General features: G+C 41.8%; 1 long non-coding RNA gene across 2 annotated transcripts in view; it reads left to right on the forward strand.

Moving 5' to 3' along the window:
• Positions 1–12,804, forward strand: part of LOC143273994 (uncharacterized) — an 88,839-nt gene that overhangs the window by 21,667 nt on the left and 54,368 nt on the right. The window contains exon 1 of one of the 2 annotated variants that reach the window (XR_013052377.1): positions 9,815–9,904. The exons of the other annotated variant lie outside the window; for it this stretch is intronic. This is a non-coding gene — a long non-coding RNA (uncharacterized LOC143273994). Of the gene's footprint in view, positions 1–9,814; positions 9,905–12,804 lie in introns of those variants that run through there. 2 annotated transcript variants of the gene reach the window in all.

Consider the following 12,804-nt stretch of genomic DNA (forward strand, 5'->3'; position numbering starts at 1 on the left):
ATGTCTAGAAATTAGTTCATTCTCCTCTACTTTCCAGTTTTTTGGAATATAAATTTTCAAAATATTCCCCAATGGTCTGAATTTCACGTATCTCCATTGCAAGTTCAGCCTATTAATCCCCGATTTTATTATTTTTTTTTGTCATCTCTTGCTTTTGGTTACCTTGGCTATAGATTTATCTTTATCTTTTCATCTCCCCACCCCTTTTCAAAAAGCTAATAAGCCTGGGGAGGAGTATATGGAAAGGTATGGAGGCAGGAAAGGGAAGGGAAATGTATTGTAATTAAATTATAACCTCAAAAAAAAAAAAACCCACTAATGAACAACTCTGACCAAGTTTGTGATTTTTTCTTTTTTAGTTCCTATTCCATTAATTTCTGCCCCAATCTTTAGTATTTCTTCCTAGCTACTGCTCTTTGGTTGGCTCATTGTTTTTCTAAGATCTTCAGGTATGTTATGCTACTGGTATGAGAACTGAGTTGATTGTTTTCTTAAAATTTTTCATTTATTTTATATACCAACCACATTTTCCCCTCCCTTCTCTCTTTCTGTTACCTCCCCTCCCTTCTAACCCTACCCCATCTACTCCTTCTCTCTTAAAAAGGGGGCAGGTTTCCCATGGGAATCAACAAAGCATGTCATATCATATTGAGGTAGGACTGAGCTCCTCCCCTGTATTAAGGCTGGGTGATGCATCCTTGCATGTGGAATAGGTTCCAAAAAAGCCAGATCATATGCCAGGGACAGGTCCTGATCCCACTGCCAGGAGCCCACAAACAGACCAAGCTACACAACTGTCATCCACATGCAGCACACCTAGGTTGGTCCCATGCAGGCTCCCTAGCTGTCAGTCCAGAGTCTTTGAGCTCCTATTAGCTCACGTCAGCTGTCTCTGTGGGTTTCCCATCATGATTGTGACCTGTCTTGCTTGTACAATTCCTCCTCCCTCTTGTCAGCTGGACTCCTGGAGCTCAGCCTAGTGGTTGGTTCCATCAGTTACTGGATGAAGGCTCTCTATTGACAATTAGAGTAGTTAACAATCTGATTACAGGAGGTCAGTTCAGGCACCCTCTCCACCATTGCTAGAAGTCTTAGCTGGGGTCATCCTAGTGGATTCCTGGGAGTTTCCCGGGCACCAGGTTTCTCTCTAATCCCCAAATGGCTCCCTTTTTCAAGATATCTCTTTCACTACTCTCCTGCTCCATCCTGACCTCAACTCGACCAACCCAATCCCTCATGATTCAATGCCCCATCCCTTCACCTCTATGCCCCCCACCCCTACCCCACTACCAGTTTACCCAGGAGAGCTCTTCTATTTCCCCTTCCCAGGGAAGTTCATGCATCCCTCTTAGGGTCCTCTTTGTTACCTAGCTTTTCTGGGGCTGTGGATTGTAGAATGGTTATCCTTTGCTTTACATCTAATCCACTTATGAATGAGTACATACAATGTTTGTCTTTCTGGCTCTCGGTTACCTCACTCAGGATGATTTTTTTTTCTAATTCAATCCATTTGCCTGCAAATTTCATGGTGTCATTGTTTTTTACCACTGAATAATACTTCATTGTATAAATGTATCACATTTTCTTTATCCACCCTTTGGTTGAAGGGTATCTAGATTGTTTCCAGGTTCTCACTGTTATGAATAACTCTGCTATGAACATAGGTGAAAAAGTATCCTTGTGATATGGTTGCACATCCTTTGGGTATATGTCCAAGATTGGTATAGCTGAGTCTTGAGGTAGATTGATTCCTAATTTTCTGAGAAACTGCCATACTGATTTCCAAAGTGACTGTACAAGTTTGCACTCCCACCAGTAGTGGAGGAGTGTTCCCCTTACTCCACATCCTCTCCAACATAGGCTGTCAATAGTGTTTTTGATCTTAGCCATTCTGACAGGTGTAAGATGGTATTTCAGAGTAATTTTGATTTGCATTTCCCTGATAGCTAAAGATGTTGAACAATTCTTTAAGTGTATCTTGGTCATTTGAGATTCTTCCATTGAGAATTCTCTGTTTAAATCTGTACCCCATATTTTAATTGGATTACTTGGTATTTTGATGTCTAGTTGCCTGGATTCTTAAACTTATTTATTTTACATCCCAACTGCAGTTTCCCCTCCTTCCTCTCCTCCCATTCTCTCCACCCATTGCCTCTCTAGCTGTCACCCCAATCCACTCCTCTGTTTTATTCAGAAAGGGTCAGTCCTTCCATGGACATCAACAAAACATGGCATATCAAGTTGTAGTAAAACAAAGCACCTTGCCTTGTATTAGGACTGGGCAAGGCAACCCAGTATGAGGAATAGGTTCTCCAAAGCCAGCCAAAGAGTTAGGGACAGTCCTCCCTCCCACTGTTAGGTGTCCCACAAGAAGACCAAGCTACACAACTGTAACATATGTGCAGAATGCCTAGTTCAGTCCCATGCAGGCTCTCTAGTTGTCAGTTCAGTCTCTGTGAGCTCCTATGAGCTCAGGTTAGTTGATTCAGTGGGTTTTCTTGTAATGTTCTTGATCCTTTTGGCTTATACAATCTTTCCTGCCTCTCCAGCAGGATTCCCTGAAATCCACCTACTGTCTGACTATGGGTCTCTGCATTTGTTTCCATCAGTTACTGGATGAAGCATTTCTGATGACAATTGGGGTAGGCACCAATGAATATTGCATCATTATGTTGACTTTTTTTCATTGTTACTCCCATCATGTTTGGTTCTATCCTAGGTCTCTGGCCATCCAGACTCTGGGTCATGGCACTCCAAACAGTGCCAGGGGTGGGCTCATTTTTATGGCATGGGTCTCTGGCTGGATTGATTGGCCACTCCCACAACCTCTGTGCCACCCTTACCCCAGCACATCAAATAAGCAGGACACACTCTAGGTTGATGGTTATGTGGCTGGGTTGGTGTTCCAATCTGCCCACTGGAAGTCTTTGCTGGTAACAGGAAATGGCCATTTCAGTCTGTGTATCTGCTATCACTAGGAGTCTTATCTGAGGTCATCCTTGTAGATTCCTGGGAGTTTCCCTTGCACCAGGTTTCTACATGACCCTGAAATGCACTCCTCTTTCCAGTCATCTCTTTCAGTACTCTCCCCCTCCATCCACTCCCCAACCCAATCCTTCATTTTACTATCCACAATCCACCCATGAGATCTCTTCTATTTCCTCTTCTTAAGGAGATTGGAGCATCTCCCTTTGAGCCCTCCTTGTTACCTAGCCTATCTGGTTCTGTGGATTGTAGACTTTATGCCAATACTCATAAAATTATACCACAATATAGAAACAGAAGAAACATTGCCAAATTCTTTTCATGAGGCCACAGTGACCCTTATAACCAAACCACACAAAGACTCAACAAAGGTAGAGAATTACAGACCAATTTCCCTCATGAACATTGATGCAAAAATGTTCAATAAAATACTGGCAAGCCAAATCCAAGAATATATCAAAAAGATAATCCACTATGATCAAGTAGGCTTCATCCCAGAGATGCAGGTATGTCTCAATATATGAAATATCTGTCAATGTAAACCTCCATATAAACAAACTGAAGGGAAAAAAAAACATGATCATTTCATTAGATGCTGAAAAAGTCTTCAACAAAATCCAATATCCTTTCATGATAAAAGTATTGGAGAGGTCATAGATAAAAAGAACATACGTGAGCCGGGCGTGGTGGCGCACGCCTTTAATCCCAGCACTCGGGAGGCAGAGGCAGGCGGATCTTTGTGAGTTCGAGGCCAGCCTGGGCTACCAAGTGAGCTCCAGGAAAGGCGCAAAGCTACACAGAGAAACCCTGTCTCGAAAAAACAAAAAAAAAAAACAAAAAAAAAAAACAAAAAAAAAAAAAACAAAAAAAAAAAAACAAAAAAAAAACATACGTAAACATAATAAAAGCAATATACATCCAACATCAGATTAAATGGAAAGGAACTCAAAGCAATTCCACAAAAATTAGAAACAAGACAAGGATGCCCATTCTCTCCATAGCGATTCAATATAGTCCTTTAAGTTTTAGCTAGAGCAATAAGACAACTGAAGGAGATCAAGGTGATATAAATTAGAAAGGAATAAGTTAAGGTATACCTCTTTGCAGATGATATGATAGTATACATAAGTGACCCAAAAAATTCTACCAGGGAACTCCTATAGCTTATATACAAATGATAAATGGACCGAGAAAGAAATCATGGAAACAACACCCTTCACAATAGCCTCAAATAATGTAAAATATCTTGGTGTAACTCTAACCAAGCAAGTGAAAGACCTGTATGATAAGAACTTTAAGTCTATGAAGAAAAAAATTGAAGAGGATATCGGAAGTTGGAAAGATCTCATTGTTCATGGAATGGTAGGATTAACAAAGTAGAATGGCCATCCTACCAAAAGCAATCTACAGATTCAATGCAATCCCTATTAAAATCCCAACACAATTCTTTACAGACCTTGAAAGAACAATACTCAACCTTATATGGAAAAACAAAAAAGCCAGGATAGCCAAAAAATCCTGTACTATAAAAGAACTTTTGAAGGTATCAGCACCCTTGATTTCAAGCTCTATTATACAATAGCTCAATATCCTTAGCCATCAAAGAAATGCAAATCAAAATGATTCTGAAACACCATCTTACACCTGTCAGAATGGCTAAGATAAAAAACACTATTGACAGCCTATGTTGGAGAGGATGTGGAGTAAGGGGAACACTCCTCCACTGCTGGTGGGAGTGCAAACTTGTACAGTCACTTTGGAAATCAGTATGGCAGTTTCTCAGAAAATTAGGAATCAATCTACCTCAAGACACAGCTATACCAATCTTGGGCATATATGTAGCATGAATATTAAAAGTTTTTATTAATAAAATCAAACCTGAGCCAGGTATTGGGGTAAACACTGGAAGATCAGAGAGACAGAACAAGCCACAGCTAACCTCACCTGGCCAACTTCTCACCTGATCTTGTTTCCACAGACTGGAAACCTCTGTGTCCTCATATCCGAATGGCTCTCAGCTGAACTGTGCTGCTCAAAACCTGAATGCTTAACCAGCCAAATGCTTCTAGTTTCTGGTCCTCACGCCTTATATATCTTTCTGCTTTCTACCACCACTCCCTGGGATTAAAGGCATGAGTCACCATGCTTGGCTGTATCCTTGAACACATGGATTTCTGCCTCTGGAATGCTAGTATTAAAGGCGTGTGCTACCACTGCCTATCCTCTATGTTTAATATTGTGGCTATTCTGTCTCTGATCCCAGACAAGTTTATTAGCTTGCACAATATTTTGGGGAGCACAATACCACCACACATATACCCAAAGGATGTGCAACCATATCACAAGGATACTTGCTCAACTATGTTCATAGCAGAGTTATTCATAACAGTGAGAACCTGGAAACAACCTAGATGCCCCTCAACCAAAGAATGGAAAAGAAAATATGATAGATACATTTATACAATGAAGTATTATTCAGTGGTAAAAACCAACGACATTGTAAAATCTGAAAGCAAATGGGTAAAACTAGAAAAAAAAATCCTGATTTCTTTTTTTTAATTCTACTTTTTTTTTGCATTTGATTATTTTGCGTTCATGTGTGTATGTGTGCCATGTGCATTCATGATGTCTGTGAAAGGTAAAAGAGGATGATGGATCACCTTGAACTGGACTTATAAATGCTTGGAGCTGATATGTGCATGCTAAGAACTGAACTGTGGTGCTCTGTAAGAGAATCAAGCACTCAAACTCTAATGCATCTCTCCAGCCCCAGTTCTGATTTTTAAATTCATTTATTTCTTTTATTTTTTAATTTCTTTTATTGGGTATTGGAACTAAGCTACAAGAGCAGAAAGTACTCTTTCCCATGGGTCTCTCTCTCCAGCCCCTCCACCTCTTTTTTAAAAATAATCACTTGCCGGGTGGTAGTGGTGTATGCCTTTAATCCCAGCACTTCGGAGGCAGAGGCAGGTGGATCTCTGTGACTTTGAGGCCAGCCTGGGCTACAGAGTGAGTTCCAGGAAAGGCACAAAGCAATGCAGAGAAACCTTGTCTTGAAAAAATCAATCAATCAATCAATCAATCAATCAATCAATAAAATAATCACTCACTGATCATAAACTTTTGTTTTAGACGTGTCTTAATGTGTAACAAAGTAAATAGTGTTCATTTCATCTGATTCTAGGAGTTTACATTTTTTCTCCCCAGCTTATTCAGTGATACACTCATCATTCAAGAGTTATTGTTCAGTTTCTAAGTATTTGTGTAGTTTCTCTCACTATTGATGTCTAGTTCTAGTCCACTGTGATCTGATAAGATGTGAGTAGTTATTTAAAGCCTTTGGTATTTACTAAAGTTGTTTTCTGGCCTTAAATATTTCATAGTGAGTTCCAATGGGCTTCTGAGATGTCTCCTGAGTGTGCTGGAAGTAGATCACAATAGCAGTGTGACCTATACACGTGGAAGATCTGTTTTCATAGCTTCAAAACCTGCTAAATAGTAATGCTGTACTGGTTACATGTCTGTAGACACCAAGCAGTCCACTAAAGCCTGAAAGTCCTTGACTCCATGACACAGAATGGTAGTTATATGACTGCTGAAGCTGATCTACCTGCTTACCTCAGGTCACCAGACTCCAGTTACTCTTAGTTGATGAGGTTGGCTCCTGGTCACTACGTTCAGGGCTCCATTTCTCAGTACACTTTACTGTCTGAGCTGAGTTTCCTATCTGCTGCACTGCTCAGCTTGTCTGTGACCAGCCCCCTAGTCTGCACAGTTGCCTCTCCAGGCTGTCACATCTGGAGCTACAGCAAGTTAGTTCACTGGCTGTCCCTGTTCTCAGGCCCCCAAAGTAGCTCAGTTTTATATAATAGGTCCTCTCTCAGTGTGGGCACTGACCACTGCCCTGTGAGTCATATAGAATGATTCTGTCACTTAGAGTCATAGTCTCACAGAAATTCACAATTGGATGTGTGTGGTGGTAATCTAATTGTACTGAATTATTATTTTGATTGCATGTTAATAAATAAAGTTGTCTGGGGGTCAGAGCTATTAGAGCCATAGCAAGAGTGTGGCGGTGGTGGCACACGCCTTTAATCCCATAGATATCTGTGTGTTCAGGGTCAGAGCTATTAGAGCCATAGCAAGAGTGTGGCGATGGTGGCACACGCCTTTAATCCCATAAGATCTCTGTGTGTTCAGGGATATAGCCAGCATTGGAGACATATGCCTTTAAGACCTAGGGGGCTGTACATTCAGACAGTGACGAGGCAGTCATGTGTTTGGGTTTACAACCAATGAAAAGGCAGAACAACATACTATAAAAAAACGAACCGACAGGAAGTAGGTCTCTTTTCGCGAAGCTGGGACAGCAGGAGGAAGGGTGAGATTTTAGCTCTGAGCTCTGACCTCTCGGCTTTCTCCTTTACATTGTTTCTGTGTTTCTTATTTAATAAGACGGTTAGTTACATCTATAGATGTGGGTATAGGAAGGGTTGTAGGTTGGTTCTTAGGACAAAAGTGACCATCTCTTTTTACCTGGGGCATCTGGCTTTCCCCTGGCTTCTCGTTCCTGTCCCCCACTGGAAAGCCATGTGGCAAGAGCTGTGTTAAATTTGTTGTGTTTTGGCGTGGCACCTTTTCCCTCTGCACTTCTTAGCTGCCTAGTCTTCGTTGTTTTGAGTCTTTATGAGCTTTAGAAGCTCTTCTTTTCCTGTTTGGAATAGTCTCTTTCATTTCTCTATTTTCCTTCTCATGGTCACTTGGACCGTGTAGTAGCTTTCATTGTGTCATTTTACCTGGCCCCAGTTTCACCTCTATGAATTTAAGACTTGTTTTGTAGTCTCAACCATTGTCTTTTCCTGAATCTATACCTGCACATGCATTCATGATAATTGTTTTTCCTTTCTGGATGGAGGACTATCTCAGCATCTTTGTATGGCTACCTGGTTATCATCAATTCCTTCATTTTGTCTCATGTTGTAAAGTCATTGTTTCTTCCTCATTTCTCAAGATTTACCTTGTTATAGTAATCATGGCTGTAGGTAATTTCCTTTCAGGACCTAGAATGTATCATAGCATTCTGCCATAGATTTCGGGACTTTATGGATAATTCTGTAGTTAATCTAATATGAGCAACAATTAAATGTGATAGTGCTTTTCCCTTGTATATTTTCATTTTCTTTTCTTTGGCTTATGCTTTAGTCACTTGGGTATAATACACTTGCTAAGCATCTTTTCTGCTCACTTCTGTTTAGAGAACTCTAAGCCTTTCATGGACATGTCTGAAGATGGGAATCCCAAGCTTAGGAAATTTCTGGCATTTTATTGAATGAGTCTTACATGCCCTTAAATACTTATTTTTGCTTTTAGGTTTTAAAAAATTGCAGATTTATTTTTCATTTATAGTTCTAGAAATATCTTGAATTAAATCCTCCTCCTCCTTTTCTTTTCCTGTCTTTCATATGTTTTGTCTTCAACAGATTCTGATTGCTTGATCTAGTCTTCTATCATGACTTGTTTATTCATTTTTTGTCCGTGTGTGTGTGTGTTGTACTCATCAGGAAGGAGGTCATGCATGCTAAACTGCCCATGTAAAGGTCAGAGGACAACCTTGGGTAGGAGTCCTTACCTTCCACCTATTTTTGATACAGGATCTTTCTTGTTCATTGCTATGAAATCTAGGCTAGCTGGCCCACTAGATTCTCTGCTTCCCATGTCCCACAATGGACACGAGGATTTCAGATGCTTGCAATGTTAGGTATGTCTTTTACCTGGGTTCTGGGGATCTGAACTCAGGTTACTAGAATTGCATGGCAATTGATATTCACACACACACACACACACACACACACACACACACACACACACACACACACACAAACACACACACACAAACACACACACACACACACACACTTAACCATATCCTCAGTCCTCAACTTTATTATTTGTCTTATTGAGCTCTTTATTTCTAAAGTCTGTTAACTTTTTTCAAAATTTCCATTTCTTTGCTAAATTTCACATTCATATCTTTGTCTTCCTAATTTATGTAAGTGTTTATCTATACTCTCTTGGATCTCATTAAAATGTTTTATAAACATTTATAATTTTTCCTTTAAAAATTATTACTGTGTGTATGTGTGCATATACGTACAACTGTCATGGCTTGCATTTAAAGGCTAGTTCTCTTCTTCCACCACAAGTTCCAGAGATTAAAGTCAGGCTGTGTGGCAAGAATTTCTACTTGCAGGTCCTTTCTAAAATTCTTTCAGATATTTTCTCCATTTGGTTATTGTCATCTGTTGCTAGACAGTGACATTCTCCTCCTCCTCTGCTCCTCCTCTCTTCCTCCTCCTCCTCTTTTCCTCTTCCTCCTCCTCCACTCCTTCTCTCTTCCTCCTCCACCTCCTCTTCGCCTCCTCCTTCCTCTTCCTCTTCTCCTCCTCCCCCACCTCCTCCTCTTCTACATTTTTCAAGACAGAGTTTTTCTATGTAACCATGGCTATCTGGAACTCATGCTGTAGATTCAAATTCAGAGAGATTTGCCTGCCTTTGCCTCCAGCGTGCTGGGGTTAAAGGTGTAGGCCACCACCACCCAGCCAACAGTTACATTCCTAATACATATTAGTTTTGCATACTATATGTTTTTGCCTATATGTAGATTTTTATATTTGGTAGATCAGAGATCTCTACTAATTTTTTTTTTAGTTGCCTTCTTAGTTTTAGGACTTTTCATTGAAAATGTACCTTGGCACAACACCTTCTTAGAGAATATTGGCTTTGATTCTTCCCAGACTTTATTGTTCTTCCTTTCTTTGGCTGTGAACAGTGGCATTGCAAGGTTATGCACCATGATGTCATAGAAGAGGACCGCTGCCTCTGTGTGATTTACAAGAGAGAGCACTAGCGGTGCAGGCAGGTATGGTACGAACAACAATGTGTGCAGTGCCCAGCGTGGCTACTCCCTCAACGGGAGTGTTGACTTGAGTTATATGTTGGGGCTTTCCCCAGGCTCTTTTGATGGCACTCCAGCCACTATCAAGGGCCATGGGTACTGACAGCCTGAGATGCTGTGGGCTTTGAAATGCTTCTCCTCTGGCCAGCCACTTATGCTATAGCCATAGGAGTGGCTGGGACAGGAAAGACAGCACCCCTTTGTTGAACTCATTCTTAGTTCCTCAACAGGTGCATTCAAATGTGGGTAGGAAGGGGGTGGCAGAAACTGAGAGAGGTGATTAACAGAAACCATAGTGTTTCTCCCTATATTTTATTGACAATGGACTCCTAGAAGTTGAACCAAGGCCAGAATCATACAAAGATATCCTCCTTAGCCTTCTTTGGGCCTGCAAGACTCCATACACTCCCAGAGTAGCCCCATCTGTTGGAGACCATTGGGTCAAACACAAGAACCTGTGAAGGTCACTTGTCCTTGTCACTCAAAGCATAATACTCAAGTAGGAAGTCAGGATCCTATCCACTGTAGCATCTACTAGTGGAGCTCTGAGGCTAGTCACTGGAAGGAATCTTCAAGCATGAGGCAAAGGAGATGTTGACAGATGTGGCAGTGGCACACACCTTAAATCCCAGCACTCAGGAGGCAGAAGCAGGCACATCTCTTTGAGTTCGAGGCCAGCCTGGTCTACAGAGTGAGTTCCAGGACAGCCAAAGCTGTTACACAGAGAAACCTTGTCTCAAAAATAAACGAAAAAAAAATTATATTCCTACCTGATCCTCACCATAGCTATGGTGGCTGCAGTGTGCTGATCTTCCAGATATGGTTCAGTGACACTATCAGACTAAATCCAAAGCCAGATGCTGTCTCTAGCATTACATTTCTTAAAGCTCCAATCGAGAGACTACTGTGGGACTGAACAGATGCCTCAGTGGTGAAAGGCATTTGCTGTTCTTGCAGAGGACTGTGGTTCTGTTCCCAACATCACAGGACAAATGGTAGACATGTGTAACTTCAGTGCTAGGGGATGACACCCTCCTCCCCCCTCTGAAGGCACCAGGCACACACCTGCTACATACATGTGCATGTAGGCAAAACATTTATACACATAAAATCTTTAAGTCCACTGTGGTTGGGCATGGTGGTACACGCCTTGAATCTCAGCACCTGGGAGGCAGAGACAGGAAGATCTAAGGCCAACCTGGCCTACGTAGGGAGCTGCAAGACAGCAGACTACATAGAGAGATCCTGGCTCAAACAACAACAAATGGCCACTGAGACGGTTAGGGCAATGGTTCTCAACCTTCCCATTGCTTCGACCCTTTAATGAGTTCCTCATGTTGTGGTGACCCAACCATAAAATTGTTTTCATTGCTACTTCTTAACTATAATTTTGCTACTGTTATGAATTGTAATGTAAGAATTTTTTTGGAGATAGTTTATTTGGTCTAAACCCACAAGTTTAGAACCACTGGGTTAGAGCATCACATTAACACACATTTCTCCTACACAAGGGATAAAAGCAAGAGTTTTTTTTGCCTATGAATCCTCAGTCCTGTAGTTTTAACACATCTGGATTCATCTAGAGAGGGGAGAAGAAGCAAAGTCCTTTTCCGTAGTGCGCATTTCACCCAATACATAAGTAGACCTCTCATTTCAGCTTGAATTAAGAATTGATTAGAGAATACAGTGTCAAGTTGAGTAGATTAAGCATCATTGAAGTTGCAGAAAGAGAAGCTGCCAAGAGCATATTCAGCGCATGTGTATGTTAGGAAGAGTGACTCAAATGGATCAGAATAAAAGAACCTTAGTTCTGAAACACACTGCAAAAACCAGAATAATGTAAATTACAGTTAATCCCTTTCTCAGTATTATGTTCATTTCTCCTGGAAGGAGGCACCCCCTGGCCAGATGAGTGATAGAAGTCAAGCAAATGTTTCATGGAACAAGGGCAGCCCTCATCTGAATTCCGGAAAGAAATGTTCCGTGCCCTCCCCTCCCCTCCGCCCCAGTCTCTGACAGAATGCTCACCTCCCAGTGGCTTTTCAAACCAACAGCATCAATTTAGAGCTCTTGGGACACAGGGGGCATGCATCTTGTTGAATCAAGTCATTTCTCCCGTGTCCTGGTTCTCCTGCAGCAGATCAGGCAGGAGTTAAAGCTATAAAGCGAAAGTACAGTTCTCCGATGTGGGAACTGTCTGGATGTTAAAGCAACTCGAGGATGCGGGAGGCAGCCGCTTACACTAAGGGCAGCTTTGCACGGGTTTGGTTTAGGCGGTTTTAGGAGAGGTAAGGGGCCAATGGCACTTGGTGAACGCTGGCTCATCGGTCACTTCCGGCTGTCTAGCCATTCGAGTGCCCTGTAAGCTCGGCTGCAAGCTTGTCTCCAGCCCCTTCTGTAGTGTGCTGACAACATGCCCAGCTTCTGGAGGTTTGTGCGATCAGTGTGCGGAGGGAGCTAGCGGGGGAGGGGGGGGACACACCTTTCAGGTGTGTAGTGTTTGACTGCGGCTCTCTGACCTTACATTAAGTGGACGGTGGGAACTCATGGAGGTTTGAGTAGATGATGCCCAGGGGATTCAACTTTCAAAAAGCTACTGGGTGGCTGCTCATGGCATACAGGCTTGGAGCAGTCATGGAAGGCATCTGTCAATGAGCTGAAAGTTACCAGGGCCCAAAGCTTGAACCACTTGAGTCAAATTTGTCCCTAGGCCAAAAGAAAAAAATATGGAAGAGGAAGTTCCCTTATTATAGGCATGATGAAAATGATTGCCCTCTAATTTTGGAATAGTTAAGCTACAAGACTCTCATAATTGTTAACCATGCCCTGTGGATCTGGGAAGCATTGCAACCCGAGTGCTGTGG

This window comes from Peromyscus maniculatus, chromosome 6 (genome assembly GCF_049852395.1).
Source record: "Peromyscus maniculatus bairdii isolate BWxNUB_F1_BW_parent chromosome 6, HU_Pman_BW_mat_3.1, whole genome shotgun sequence".
NCBI classification, from domain to species: domain Eukaryota; kingdom Metazoa; phylum Chordata; class Mammalia; order Rodentia; family Cricetidae; genus Peromyscus; species Peromyscus maniculatus.